The 15,893-nt window shown below is 39.7% G+C and overlaps 1 protein-coding gene across 2 annotated transcripts in view; it reads left to right on the forward strand.

Moving 5' to 3' along the window:
• ube2f (ubiquitin-conjugating enzyme E2F (putative)) overlaps positions 1 to 15,893 on the forward strand; it is a 176,748-nt gene that overhangs the window by 39,441 nt on the left and 121,414 nt on the right. The window contains exon 2 of one of the 2 annotated variants that reach the window (XM_073046678.1): positions 15,377 to 15,429. The gene's annotated coding sequence lies outside the window, so the exon portion shown is untranslated. Of the gene's footprint in view, positions 1 to 15,373; positions 15,430 to 15,893 lie in introns of both variants that reach the window. The other variant, XM_073046677.1, reaches the window with a different exon arrangement.

Genomic DNA, 15,893 nt, shown 5'->3' on the forward strand with positions numbered 1-15,893 from the left:
AGAATCTGAAAGTATTGACAATCATCTTGAATGTTACAATTAAAATGAAGACTTGGGGATTGCTTTTGTGTTGTATGAAGTATTGTATGAAGTCAGTCCATTATCTACATGAGGTGCCTGCAATGATTTTGTTAATTTACAGTCAATCAAAAGAACATGGCAGAGTACACTGAATTCCTCGATGGATAACTATTCGGAACTGATACATGGCTTTATAGTACTGTAGTAGTATTGATAGTGTTCTAATTTGTTCTGTATTTCATTTCATTTAAATACATAATTTGTTACTCAGTTAAACAGTACTTTATCTTTCTTATATCTTTACTTTAGCTATTTCCATTTAACTTTGGCTAATTGGGACAGCCGCTTAATTGGGCTAAAATGTACTGGTCCCGATGTGTCCCAGTTAACTGGAATCTATTGTATTTAATATTTGTGCTGCATTTTCAACTCCCCATCAGTATGTGGTGAAGTGGAGGCACAGTGCCAAGTTTTCCATTTGGATCAGAATGCAACTGTTTATTCACCTGTCAGGATTGCATGTTATTGTTGCCATGGAAGTAGGAGAATGTTGTATAACTCCCGGTAGCCAATTCAACTTGATAGGCCAAAAACCATTCAGATGCTGACAATATTACTTGGAACACCATGTATATGTTTCTCAGCAAAACATGCAAAATGCTGGATGAACTCAGCAGGTTAGGGAGCATCTATTATGGAGGAAAAGGAACAGACAAAATGTTGTTTTGTAGCAGCATTACAGAGCAATACAAAAAATACCATATTTCTTATTTATAGTATTCTAATTTATTGCATTGTAATGCTGTGTCATAGCAACAAATTTCAGGATGTGTCATGGTTTGAGGGCTTGCCCAAATAGCTGTCATTCTTCTGCAACTACGTTATAAATCAGTATGCTCTTAGAGCAATTAATTCAAGATGAAGTTAATGCTTTTTGAAATGCAACATTAATTAATGGAATCATAATTATTAAGTAATATAGCACAGAAGCAGGCCCTTTGGCCCAAGTCATTCATGCCCTCCAAAGTACTCACAAAGCTTGTCCCAGTCAGAATCAGGTTTAATATCACCAGCATATGTTATGAAATTTGTTGTTCTGTGGCAGCAGTACATTGTAATAACTAATAATAAAAACTATAAATAAGAAGTGTGTGTGTATATATGTGTATATTTATATCTATATATATCTATCCCTGAAATATTGAGTTTGTCTTGGCTCTTGTACCACCTCCTTGATGAGAAGAAGGCATGTCCTGGGTGATGGGGACCCTTAATGATAATGCCGACTTTTTGAGGCATCACCTTTTGAAGGTGTCCTGGATGCTGAGGAGGCTTCGTGCCCATGATAGAGCTGGCAGAGTTTACAACTTTCTGCAACTCTTTCTAATCCTGTGCAATGGCCCCTCCATGCCAGATGGTGATGTAACCAGTTAGAATGCTCTCCACGGTACATCTGTAGAAACTTGCAAGTGTCTTTAGGCCAATTTTCATCAAACTCCCAATGAAATATAGCTGCTTTTGTGTCTTCTTTGTAATTGCATCATTGTGTTGGGCCCAGGATCGATCCTCAGACGTGCTGAAACTCAAAAATTTGAAACTGCTCACCCTTTCCACTTCTGATCTTTTAATGAGAACTGGCGAGTGTTTCCTCAATTTCCCCTTCCTGAAGCCTGTATTTGGCCCTTATCCCTCTAAACCAGGGGTTTCCAGCTTGGGGTCCCTTGCTTAATAGTATTGGTCTGTGGTATAAAACAGATTGGGAACCCATGCTTTAAACTTTACCTGTCCATTAGTGTGGGGAGTTGTCGAAAAATGCCAGGAAGACATATAGACGTGCCAATTAAATAATAAGTAGATAGTGATATGATGTGATCTAATACATTTTAGAAACTTCAAAAGATAGTGGTAATATAGGCAAGGCTATCCAGGTCAGCTGTTCTGTATATCATGATGCCCTCACTTGGTGAGTGAAAGGTCCTCTGACATGCACAGTGAGTTAAGTATTTGTATTATTTGTATTGCATTGATGAGGAAGTCAGATTTTCTCTTGGAAACAATATGCAATGCTGAGTATATGTCTTCTAGCTCACGTTCATGTAGCATGGAAACAGGCCATTCAGCCCACCATGTTCATACTGAGCATCAAGTACCTATCTACACAAATCCCATTTCCCAGCACTTAGGTTGTGGTTTTCTATGCCTTGGTGTTGTAATTCTCATTAGGTACTACATAAATGCGAGTGCATTTGTTTTGCTATTCACACAGGCAGACCATTCCAGATTTCATTCACCCTCTGGATAAATAAAATCTTCCTTAAAATCCCTCTAAACTTCTTAGCCCTTACCCTAAACCTATGTTCTCTTGTTTAAAGCACTTATGCAATAGGAAAGCATTTTTTAACTGTTTACATTAATATGCCCTTCATAATTTTGAACATCTGGTCATACCTACTGCAGGAAAAGGAAAACTACCCAGTCTGTAGAATCTGTCATCTCCATCAGGGCAAAATCCTAATAGAGCTCCTAATTTGCTTTTAGCTACTGACATCCCATAATGATGATTGCCTGTGTGATTTTCTGTATCTTGATTTGTTTTGCATTTGTATCTGCCGACTTTTAACATTGTTTATTTATTAGGATATGTCATAGAATAGGCACTTTGGGATCTTCAAGCTGTGCTGCCCGGTAACCCTTGATTTAACCCTAGCCTAATTATAGGACAATTTACCTCCTAATCAATACGTCTTTGGACTGTGGGAGGAAATCCATGCAGTTCACAGGAAGGATGTACAGACTTCTTTTCCTGCAGATGATGTCAGAATTGAACTCCAAACTCTGATGCTGGAGCTGTAATAGTATTGTGTTAACTGCTATGCTACCATAGTAGTTTTTCCTGTCACAAGGTCTCCAATGTATACTGGTTTTCTCTTTCTTTTTGTTAACCAATTTATTCCAGTAATGTTCTAATAGGTAAAACAATTGGATATCAGGTTGTAAATATATTAGCGTTTTTGAAAATTGTAGGTACAGTTGCAAGAAAATGTTTGTGAACCCTTTGCAGTTATCTAGTTTTCTGTATTAATTATTCATAAAGTGTGGTCTCATTTTCATCTAGGTTAAACAGAATCTGTCTAAACTAATAACACAAACAATTTTACTACTTCTCATCAATACTGAGTACACCATTAAAAATCACAGTCTAGGTTCAAAAAAGTATGTGAACTCCTTGGGTAACGTCTTCTACGAAAGCTATTTGGAGTCAGATGTTTCAATCAATGAGTTGAGATTGGAAACGTGGGTTGCAGAAGTGCCCTTCCCTATATATAAAAAAGACACACGAAGTCATATTACTGACAGGCCTGCTCTTTTCAAGAGAGATCTGTTTTTGTGCACCATGCCTTGATCACAGCAACTGTCAGAGGCAGTAAAATTGAAGAGATGCATGAAGCTGGAAAAGGCTACAAAAGCATTTCTAAAAACCTGAGTGTTCATCAGTCCGCAATAAGAGAAATTGTCTACAAATGGAAGGAAATTCAGTACTGCTGCTACCCTTCCTAGGAGTAAGCATCCTGCAAAGATCACACCAAGAGCACAATGTGCAATGCAGAATGAGTGGGAAAAGAACCAAATGGTAACAGTAAAAGACCTGCATAAATTTCCAGTACTTGCTAATATCTCTGTTCATGTGTCACCTATCAGAAAAACGCTGAACAAGAATGGTGTTCATGAAAGAATACAACGCCAAAAAACACTGCTCTCCAAATCAAACCATTGCAGCACGTCTCAGGTTTGCAAAAGACTACCTGGATGTTCCACAGCATTTCTGGGACAATGTTCCGTGGACAGATGAGACAAAAATTGAATTTTTTGGCAGAAATGCATACTGCTGTGTTTGGAGGGAAAAGGGAAAACTTCATCCCAGCTGTGAAGCATGATGGAAGGAGCATCATGGTTTGGGGCTGTTTTGTTGCCTCATGGCCTGGACAGCTTGCAGTCGTCGAGGGAACAATGCATTCAAAATCGTATCAAGACATTTTACAGGAGAAAGTCAGGGTAATGGCCTGTCACCTGAAGCTTAATAGAAGTTGAATGATGCAGCAAGACAACAGCAGAATGGTTTAAAAAGAAAAAAACTTCGAGTTTTTGAATGGCCAAGTCAGAGTTCAGACCTTAACCCAATTGAGATGCTGTGACATGACCTGAAGAGGGCTCTTGCTGCAAGTTATCTTAGAAATATTGTTGAACTTAAACAGTTTTGTATGGAGGAATGGTCTAAAATTCCTCCTTGCCATTGTGCAAGCCTGATCAGCAGCTGCAGGAAACACTTGGTGGAGGTTATTGCTGCTAAAGGAGGTTCTACTAGTTATTAAGTACGAGGATTTACATATTTTTTCCAGCCTGGACTGTAAATGATTAAATAATGTTCAATAAAGACATGAAAAGTACAATTGTTAGTGTGTTGTTAGTTTAGACAGATTGTGTTTGTCTAGTATTGTAACTTAGATGAAGATCAGACAGCATTTTATGAATAATTAATGCAGAAAAGCAAGTAATTGCAAAGGATTCACAAACCTTTTCTTGCAACTGTATGTCCAGCAAAGAGATGAAGGAATACTTAGTAGATCACACATCTATGTAGAGGGACAGTGTGTTTACCTTTCAGCTCAATAACCTTTTATCAGAGCTAAGGAAAGTTAGAAATCAAACATGCTTGAAGTTGCAAAGAAGAATGAGGGGTGGAGAGAACTTGGGATTTCTGTGAAAGATTTTGAAAGTAATAGAGTGAATAATGCAAAAGCTGGTGCAAGCTTAGAGAGGGTGGAAGTACTATCTTATAACTTCACCCAGTCTGTCTTCATCTTTACCAATTGCAAACTTTGGCTTTGTTCAATGTCCCTTGTTTTTCATTGCTCCTGCTTCCTTGCAAATTAAAATATATTCAATTTTCATCTTTTTCTGGTTCTGATGAAAAAAATCAATGTCTTAGAAGATGAACTCTTTAGATGTTGTCAACCTGCTGAGTACTTCTGGAAATTTGTGTGCCTTTATTTCTGATTTCTAGTTTTTTTGGTGGTTCTGTTTCTGGGCTGGAGATACCTAATGGATTAGTCACAACATATGGAGATTAAAGCAGAACTAATATTCTAGGTGTAATGTATTTTCTTTTGCAATAAATACCAGAAGGTACATGCATTATGAGCTGGAATCCAGCTGAGGAACTTCTGTAGCTTATATATAGCTTTTGGCCTCTTTACAACCCAATGAAGTACTTGGAATGAATTACTTAGCATGCAGTATGATAAATATAGAGAAAAAAATAAATGAATTACAGTAATTTCAAATTACATATAAAATATTAAACAGTTAAATTAAAAATAATGAAAAAATAGAAATAATTTGGAAAAAAAAGTGAGGTAGTGTTCATAGGTTCAATGTCCATTTAGAAATCAGATGGCTGAGGGGAAGAAACTTCCTGAATCAGTGAGTGTGTGCCTTCAGGTTTCTGTTCACATGAAGGTTATTAAGAGTCATAGAGGTAATGAGAGGGTCATTAGTCTTATCTTTGCAGGAATGGTAGTGTGAACTGTTGTGGAGATGCTGGGGTAGGGATGTTAGGATTCCATTGTAAGTAGCTGATAGGTGATGTTGTACCCAACCCCCTCTGTTCAGGGATGGGTTTTCCAGTTTGACAAAGATGGCTTCTTTAACTTCTCTTTCAAACCACCTGCCCTCCTTGTCCAAAATATGCACATTGTTATCATCAAAGGAGTGTCCCTTGTCCTTTAGGTGTATGTACTCATGTAACAACCCTCGTGTGATTGCTATACCTTTAGAAAACTCAGAGTTTATAAGCTGGAAAACTACCCACCATGGATCAGAACTGAAGAAGCCTCTTGGATGAGTGGCAAAATGTTTTCTAGACAACACAGCGTATGGTTGCCTTGATTTACTGCTGCTTGATACTCTCAGCTAGCTGGTATATCACTCCCATGCACCCTCTCACCCCTATCTGAGATTCTGCCAACAATGATTGTATCATCAGCAAATTTATAGATGGTATTTGAGCTAAACCTAGTCACACAGGCATGGTACAGAGAGAGTAGGGTAGTGGGCTAAGCACCCCCCCCCCCCCCCCGAGGTGCACCAGTGTTGATCATCAGTGAGGAGGAGATATTATCACCGATCTGCACAGTTTGTGGTCTTCCAGTTAGGAAGTCCAGGATCTAATTGCAGAGGAGGCACAGAGCCCTAGGTTGTAGCTTTTTGATCAGGATTGTAGGAATGATGGTGTTAAATGCTGAGCTATAGTCAATGAACTGCATCCTGATAGTTGGTGTTTGTATTGTCCAGGTGATCTAAGGCCACGTGAAGAGCCATTGAGATTGAGACTGCTGTAGACCTATTGTGGCGATAGGCGAATTGCAGTGGATCCAGGTCCTTGCTGAGGCAGCAGTTGATTCTAGCCACGATCAGCTTCTCAAAGCGTTTCGTCATGGTAGATGTGAGTGCTACTGGGTGATAGTTGTTAAGGCAGCTCACACTGCTCTTTTTGGGCACTAGTACAATTGTACCAGCTTAAGATTGGCCTCTGAGACAGAGATCACAGTGTCACCAGGTGCAGCAAGGATCCTTACTGCTGTAGTTAATTTCTCCCTTTCAAAGTAGTCATAAAAGGCATTAAGTTCATCTGATAGCGAAACATCGCTGCCATTCATGATGTTGGGTTTCACTTTGTAGGACGTAATGTCCTGCACAACCTGCCAGAATTGATGTGCATCCGATGCCACCTCTAACTCACTTGGAATTGTTTCTTTTCCTTAAAATAAGCCTCTGCAAGCCATACCTGGTTTTCTTGTACAGACCTGGATCACGAGACTTAAAAGCCACAGATCTAGCTCTCAGCAGTTAATGAACCTCCTGGTTCATCAGTGGTTTTTGGTTTGGGAATATACAGCAAGTTTTCATAGGCACATGCTCATCCACACAGGTTTTCATGAAGTCGGTAACAACTGCAGCATATTCATCCAGATTTAAAGATGAATCCCTGAGTACAGTCCAGTCCACCGATTCAAAGCAGTCCTGTTAAGTGCTCCTGTGTTTCCATTGCCCATACCTTCTGGGTCCTCTGTTGGTGCTGTGGTCTTCAGTCTGCCTGTACACAGGGAGTAGAAATTTCTAGAGCTACTGATAATGAAATGAGGACAGAAAATGCTGAAGTTGTGTGGCAGGTCTAGCTGGTGCAGGTGATAGGTCATTGACCTGAAACATTAACTCCGTTACTCTATTCACACTTGTGACCTGACCAGCTGCGTGTTTCCAGCCTTTTCTCCTTGTATTTCGTATTTCAACTTCTAGCATCTGCAGGGCTTTTTTGCCCTTTAATTAATGATGATGACAGCTCCTATGGTCAAAGTGTGTATGATGAGATATTAGTCAATTTTCTTATGAGTTGGGACTAAGAGTCAATGTGAGGTGCAATGGGATGAAAGAAAATCATTGAAAATTTACAATACAGTAGGAGGCTGCTTGTCCCATTATATCTGTGCCAGCTGGAAAAGAGCTATCTAGTCTAATGCCATCTTTCAACTAGGACTTTTGCCCTGCAGGTCACAGGCCTCCACACATACTGAACGTTTTAAATATAATGAGATTTAATCATCTAGCACCTTTCAAGGGTTACATTTCAGATTCCTAAAACTTTCTATACTTAAAATAAATCTCCATCTGCCCTCTAATCCTACTATCAGTTACATATTCAATTACTTTTATCTTTGCCTCCTCTGCTATAAGTGATTAGGAAAGACCTAGTTCTCTGTCCAGGCCTCATGTAATTTTATACATTATAACTGAGCCTTGCCTTGGCATCCTTTATTCCAGAGAAGACAGCCCTAGCTTATCCAGCCTTTCCTCATTGGATCAACATAAGAGATTCTGCAGATGCTGTAAATCCAGAGTAACACACAACTACTAGAGGAACTCAGCAGGTCAGACAGCATCTACAGAGAGGTATAAACAGTTGTTTCAGGCTGAGACCTTTTTCTGAACCTTTTCTAGTGTAATGGCATTCTTTCTATTGATAGCTGTTGAAAACTAGACACAATATCTCACATCTTGTACAGCGATACTATGACCTCCTTTACTTTGGCCAATCAGTTCAATCAGTTTTATTGCCAGTTAGATAAGAACATTGACATCTCTCTTTTTTCACTTCCTCTGATCCTGATATGCTGAGCCCTTTCATAACCATTCCAATGTCACCACCCCTTACTTCACACTCAGGTGTAATATCCTAACTGTCCCTGTACAACATCCGTTAAATGGTCTTTCCTGCTCTCCTTGCTCTGTTAATAATTGTTTAATATGTTCACATGCTCACATTAATTTAAGTTTGATAATTGACATTTAAGTGCGTGACTGTTCGTTAATTGTTGATTGCTCATGGCTGTTTACACTACTGTCTTGTAAATTGTTGGTTGCTATTGTGTTGTCTGTTATGGTATTACCCTGTGTTTTATGCTTGGCATCGAACTACAATCAGTTCTGGTACGTTTCACATCCTGGCAGTAAAGTGATACTGATTCTAAATGAGAGCCAGATTGGACTGACAAGATGAATAGGACAGCAGATGAAAGTTGTTTAGCTTTGAGCTTTAGCAGCTGAGTGGAGAGATAAGAAAATAAACAGTATAGAAATTGTTTTAGTGAGGACATGGACTTTTGGTCTAAGTAACAGCTATTGGCAAATACAAAATTGTGATTGATCAGTTAGAGATGTCTGATATAGGATGATGCTGGTGATTAGAGTAAGAAATTGATTATGAGTAATGATGATGGTTTTGGTTTTGATCTTCCTAATACTTGATTGAAAAAAAATTCTTTTCATGTAGTATTGGATATCAGAGAGTGGAAGGACAAATTCCTCATCAAACTAATCTTGAATGCAACAAGACCAGAACTGCATTCATCATTGGACTGATAAATGGCACGTAACCTTTGTGCTACAAAAACTGTAAAGTACTAACTGGGAAGAAGGTGGAGGGCTCAGACGCAGCAGCTTCTACTGGCCAACCAGAGGTCTTATTGTATTTTTTACATTGCTGGACATGAAGAACTTCCAAATACTGCAGGTCTACCCTATCAGAGAGTTGCTCATTTACAGAGAAGTTGGAGGATCTGGACTTGGTGTGGACTGCCTGCTACGGAGGTGTCGGAGTTGGTGCACGAAGACGATGTGCAGCTAACGACAAGAGATTGTTTCAGTAATTTTTCTTGTGATCACAAGACCCTGTTGGACATTGGTAATGTGGAATGCTGCAAGTCCAGTTCACTGGTTTATAGGTGGGACTGACAGTGGGGAGCTGTATAGCCTTGGTTGTAACGTGGATTAAGCCTTATGTCAGACTAGAATCATAGTCATAAAGTTCAGAAAAAAAACAATCAGCCCTCCAATTCCATGCCAACCTGGTATTCTGCCTAGTTCCATTTACCTGCACTCTAACCATATCCCTCCAAACCACTCCCATCCATGTACTCCTCAAAACTTCTCTTAAAACTTCCAGTAAGATGGCAGCACATGCAAACGTAGGGGTCTCTCGCGGGCCACCCAAAGGTGCTTTTTTCCTTTGAAAGATTTATTTTTTATGATCCAAAGATAATTCTACTCCAAGAACATTGGGTACTGTAGTGCTACACCATCAGTGAGCTGCTTGTTGATCAGAGTAGCTGGACTGGTGTTGGTGGTGTAGCCTGCCGAAGTATTGAAAGGACCAGCCAAGGCCTGGTTGGTGGTGATGGAGCCAGCCGACGTGTCGAAGGAGCTGGTCGGGATATTGGAGGAGTCTGCTGGGATGTTGGAGGAGCTGGTTTGGGTGTGGAAGAGCTGAGATGGCTTCAGACCATGTTGCTGCCCACTACTCAGAAACATAGGAGTTTCTGCAGTGTAACCATGGGAGATGGTCTCAGACAGTTCACTTGTGATTGCAAGATTCTGTTGGACAGAGATGATGTAAGTTGTCGCAGGCTTGTTACTCTGTTCTGGTGGAAGGACAGGCGACATGGGAGCTGTATAGCCTCAGTTATAGCTAGAACTAGGCCTTAAGCCTTGGGCTTGCTTGCTGCTGCAGACCAGATGAGGGACACAGAGGTGCTACAGCATGGTTGAATTATACTGAAGCCTGGCCTCTCCCGTCGATGCTGCCCTCCCGTGTTCGAGTGGTGGAATGACAGGCTGGATTGCGTGCATCTGGACACTACCGGGAGACTGTACCATCAAGTGTTGGACATTGTCACTCAAAGTCTTGGGCTATATATGTTTTTTTAATGGAATTTGTTACTTGCTGTTTTTGAAAGTTTACTTGCTATTTTTGAATGTTTTGCACCTTGGCCCCAGAGGAACGCTGCCAGAGAACATAGAACAATACTGCACAGTACAGGCCCTTCGGCCCACACTGTTGTGCTGACCCTTAAACCCTGCCTCCCATATAACCCTCCACTTTAAATTCCTCCATATACCTGTCTAGTAGTCTCTTAAATTTCACTAGTGTATCTGCCTCCACCACGTCTCAGGCAGTGCATTCCATGTACTAACCACTCTCTGAGTAAAAGAACCTTCCTCTAATATCCCCCTTGAACTTTCCACCCCTTACCTTAAAGCCATGTCCTTTTATATTGAGCAGTGGTGCTCTGGGGAAGAGGTGCTGGCTGTCCACTCTTATCTATTCCTCTTAATATCTTGTATACCTTTATCATGTCTCCTCTCATCCTCCTTCTCTCCAAAGAGTAAAGTCCTAGCTCCCTTAATCTCTGATCATAATGCATACTCTCTAAACCAGGCAGCATCCTGGTAAATCTCTGTACCCTTTCCAATGCTTCCACATCCTTCCTATAGTGAGGCTGTATCTATGTAGGGCTTGAATGATAATTAAACTTGATTGGATTTGATTGAATTGAACCCACAACCACCTGTTCTGCTGGCAGCTTATTCCACACTTGCACTATCTGACTGAAGAAGTTTCCACTCAGATTCCCTCTAAATATTTCACCTTTCATCCTAAACCTAAGACCTCCATTTCTAGCCACACCCATCATGAGGGGGAAAAGCCTTCATGCATTCACACTACCTATTGTTTACACATTATAATCTTGTATACATCTATAAGAAATCCTGTCATTCTTTTGCACTCCAGGGAATAAAGTCCTAACCTATTCAACCTTTCCCTATAACTCAGGTCCTCAAGTCCTGGCATCCCGGCAACATCCTTGTAAATATTTTCTGCACGTTTTCTAGCTTATTGATATCTTTTCTGTAAGTAGGTGACCAGAACTGCATGCAATACTGCAAATTCAGCCTCACCAACTACCTTGTACAACTTGTTTTCTACAACTTCAACATCCAACTCCTGTGCTCAGTGTCTTGATTTTTGAAGGCTAATGTGCCAAAAGCTCACTTTACAGCTCTATCTACCTATTATGCCACTTTAAAGGAATTATGGATCTGCACTCCCAGGACCCTTTGTTCTGTTGCACACTTCAGTCATGACCTCCCACGCACTTATTCTGGTTTGACCATGTCTATCTAAATGATGGTAAGTCTTGTCCCATAGAATTCCCTTCAGTAACTTCCCTGCAGCTGAAGTCAGGCTCAGTGGCCTGTAGTCTTTTGCCCTCTCCTTATTCCATTGTTTGAGGAGGATAACAACATTTGCCACCCTCTGGTCTTCTGAAACTAGTCAAAATGCAAACAAGGGCTTCTTCAATTCACATTCTGGGATTTGCCCACCTTAATGTGCTTCAAGGCTGCAGATACCTCCCCCTTGTAATATGTATATGATCAAAGAACTCACTTCTTATTGTCCCAATTTCTTTGGCACCCATGATGTTCTCCTTAGTAAACAGCAAGAAGAAATGGGTATTAAAAATGTTAGCAACACACACAAAATGCTGGTGGAGCGCAGCAGGCCAGGCATTAAGAGGTACAGTCGACGTTTCTGGCCGAGACCCTTCGTCAGGACTAACAGCAAAAATGTCAGCTCTGTCCGTGCATTGTTGGCCCTGCAAGTCTTTAAGAGGATCTTGTCTCTCCCTCGTCACCCTTTTACTACTAATATAGTTGAAGAACCTCTTGGGCTTATCTTTAACTCTGCCCATCAAATCCACCTCACCCTCTTTTTGCCCTCTTGATATCCCTCTTAAGCCTGGTCTTAAACTTTTTATATTTGTCAAGGGACTTATTTGCACTAAGCTGCCAAAGCACAATCTATGCCTTTCCTTACCAGAGCCTCGATATCTCTCATTAGCCAGATTCACTTGCTTTAGCACATCCACCTTTCTACCTAACGGGAATTTGCTGCTCCTGGACTCTTGGTGTGACCCTTTTAAAAGCCTACCACTTTGTCTTTAAATAGGGTCATTCAGTTGACTTGAGCTAGATCCTGTCTAATGTTCTCACAGTTGTCTGTGCTTCAGTTCAGGACTTTACTATCTGTGGACCTTTTCAGTCTTTTTCCATAGCTGTTTTAAAATTATGATTATTGTACTCAATTGCGTCTACAGTTGTAGACACAAAGCGAGCCCCAACTGCCACTTCAGTTACTTGGCCTGCTTTGTTTCTTATGAAGAGGTTCAGTATTGCTCCTACTTGAATATGTTCCTCTATATATTGCATGATCTTTGATTTTATCTAAATAAAATTTAAATTAAATGGTATATATTATCTATATCTACTTAAAACTAATTGCTATTCTTGCATTTTCTGAAGGCTGAGGAACAATGTTAAAGGGTGAGGAATTATATTTTGCAAAGGTGAAATGTGTAGCAATAAAAATACTTACAAATTGATCAATGATTATTGATACCCATTTTAAAATTACAATATCACATAACACAAATTTGCAGTTGTTAGAAGACTATTTGGCTTTATCAAAGTAAATAAAGGAAGTACCACTTTCATTGCCATACCGTATATTCCGGAGTATAAGCCGATCCCCATTTTCAAGGTTAAAAAAGTGACTTTTTCATGTTACCTTTGTATAAGCCGACCCCTTTTGTAGAGGTTTTTGATTTAACCAGAAAAAATCACAAGATCTCACATGCCGGTACTCAGCTTTGCCAGATCTGGAACCTGGAAATTTTGTGAACTGATACCTGCTAAGAAAACAGGCCTACACATTGTAGGGCATTATAGACGAATTCTTAGTAAATAAATCAGGGAGGGAAGTTTTGGATTAGGTTCCCAATGGTAAAGAATCCTCTGAAGTGTAACCCCTGTGAAACCATTTAGTGCCCATCGCAATCTTGTTAAAACATAACACGAGGTGGCGGGATCAGTACGTGTACTCAGTATTGAGTTTGTGACCACCATGTACAAAAGATTAAAACAAATGCGATATGATGCTAGCTTCAAGCTGAAGGTTGTTGATTTTGCTAAAGGAACGAATAATTCTGCAGCTGCTAAGTTTGGTGTAAATGAGAGAGAGTGGAGAAAGGCAGAGGACACGCTGAGGGAAATGCCAAAGATGAAATGTGCAAATCACGGGAAAACATGCCAGTGGCCAGAACTTTAAGAAAAAGTTATAGAGTGGGTGAATCACCAGTGATCATCTGGATTCATTGTTACCAGAGAAATGATTCGAGTTCAAGTGTTGAAATGGGCTGAAAAACACCGTGAGGTCAGCGTAAATTTAAAAGCTACGTGAAGTTGGTGCAGCCGATTTATGAGTAGACGTGATCTTGTGTTGAGACAAAAAACAAAGATTGCTCAGAAAATTCCTGCAGTGTGTTGTTTACATTCAAGAACGCTGCTGGATGGACGAAGCGAGTTGCTTGAAGTGGGTTAAAGAGGTGTGGCGTTGACGTCCCGAAGGTGTCAGGAAGGAAAAGTCACTACTTGTCTGGGATGTGTTCAAAGCGCGCATGTCAGATGAGACAAAAGCAGCACTGAAAGCTGAAAAGATGGACATTGCAGACATCCCCGGTGGTTTGATGCCCGTGCTCCAGTCACTAGATGTGAGTTTAAACAAACCAAAGAACTCATGTGTCAACAGTGGAACCAATTTGACTCAAAAACAGCCAATAAATATGACCTGTCTTCCTTGTATTCGTTTTTCCAAAGTTGGCACCCTCTGTATAAGCCAACCCCCTAATTTTAGGACCAAAATTTAGGGCCAGATTCTCGGCTTATACACAGGAATTTACGGTAATTTGTCAAAGATATAATTAGTATATCAGATAGCATCTGTGAAGTGGAACACACAACTAATGTTTCAGGTCAATGACATTTTGTTGGTGCTATGAGAAGTTAAAGGCTATCAAATTAAAAGACTAAATGCTTGTTCACTACACATATTCATCTGAGCAACTGAGTTGAGATTTTACAAAATTATAACATTCCTACTTTTGAGTCTCAAAAAATAGTCATAATGGCAAATATTTCTGAAGTAGATTAAAGAATACACATACAGAAGATTTTTAATTGCTATCTGCTACTACAACTGTTATGGGTTTCCAATGCATATTAAGGGTGTTAAGCAACAAAACAATGGTGTTCCATTGTTTTGAAGTCCTGGAGAGGGAATGAACTTCAATAGCAACACAGAAGGATGCAGAAAAGTGCAAGACTATTCCACTGATCCATCTTGGAACTTAAGAAAGTTTAGAGGATGATTAATTGTTGCATTAATACATTACTGAGAAACAAAGGTTGTGATGAAGAGAGTGTAGTTCAGAAGACAGTGAGCTCATGCTCCAGTTGCTTCATTCTCATGTTCAGATGCTCCAAGGAGAGATGAGTGTCCCCAGATGAAGTCCAGAGGGAGTTTTCTCTTGTGGTTCAAGCATTATTTGTTTTGGACCTGTTAATATCAAAGACTGAAAGGAACATTTTGAGTATGTTTTTCATAAGTTAGGGAAAACACTGCAACTGACATAAAACATTCTATTGGAGCAGGAATAGCTATTCAGCACTTTGACACTGATCTGCTATTTGTTTAGAATGAGGCCGGTCTGTTCCCTAGTTCTACCATTTCAGAAACTTGTAAATGTTGAATAAATAGAATATGTAAATCAGATTTTACTTCATGGATATGCTTTGATCTGACTTGGAAGTATTTTTCTGATATAACTTGAAACTCTAAATCTGTACAATAGTTATTCACTGTCCATTCTGTGCATTATTATCTTGGAGTACAAATGGAAAAACACTTTAATGGTAAAATCTGAAGTTAAATATCAAAAGGACATGATGATCTTGAGAACATTCAATCTTTCGATCTTATTCTATTGTTTAAATTGACTATAGATATTGATGTGTTAATTTCTTAACATGCATTACAAGAATTTGTGTTTCCACTTTTCAGCAGTCACTACACTTCAGAAGTACAGTATTGGCTTTGGAATATTGTGCTCTATAAAGGTAAGTTCTTTTTATATCCTTTGATTCCCTTTTCTAGCAAAAATCTGTCTCTGTCTATTGTGAAATTTCCAATTAACTTAGCCTCACCAAGTGCCACTCACAAGAAAAGGTTCATGCCAAATCTGCAAGATCAGTGATGGTAGATGGAGAATTTTATGGAATTTGGACGGCTTATTACAGGAAAAATATGAAACAATGGAAAAGATTCAGGGTGTGTTCAGTAGGATATTACCAAGGTTGAGAAGTTACAGAAATTGAGAAGTTTGTCCTTTTTCATGCAAATAAAAGAAATAGAAGCAGGAGTAAGCCATTTGGTTCTTCATGTCTGCCGCATCATTCAGTCAGATCATGGCTGATGTCACTTTCATCATCCCATCATCCTTTGATTCCCTCGATGCCTTAAATGTCCACTATTTTTTGTCATTTGAATATTATTTGTGATTGTGCATGCACAGTCCTCTTGG

Source organism: Hemitrygon akajei, chromosome 5 (genome assembly GCF_048418815.1).
Source record: "Hemitrygon akajei chromosome 5, sHemAka1.3, whole genome shotgun sequence".
NCBI classification, from domain to species: domain Eukaryota; kingdom Metazoa; phylum Chordata; class Chondrichthyes; order Myliobatiformes; family Dasyatidae; genus Hemitrygon; species Hemitrygon akajei.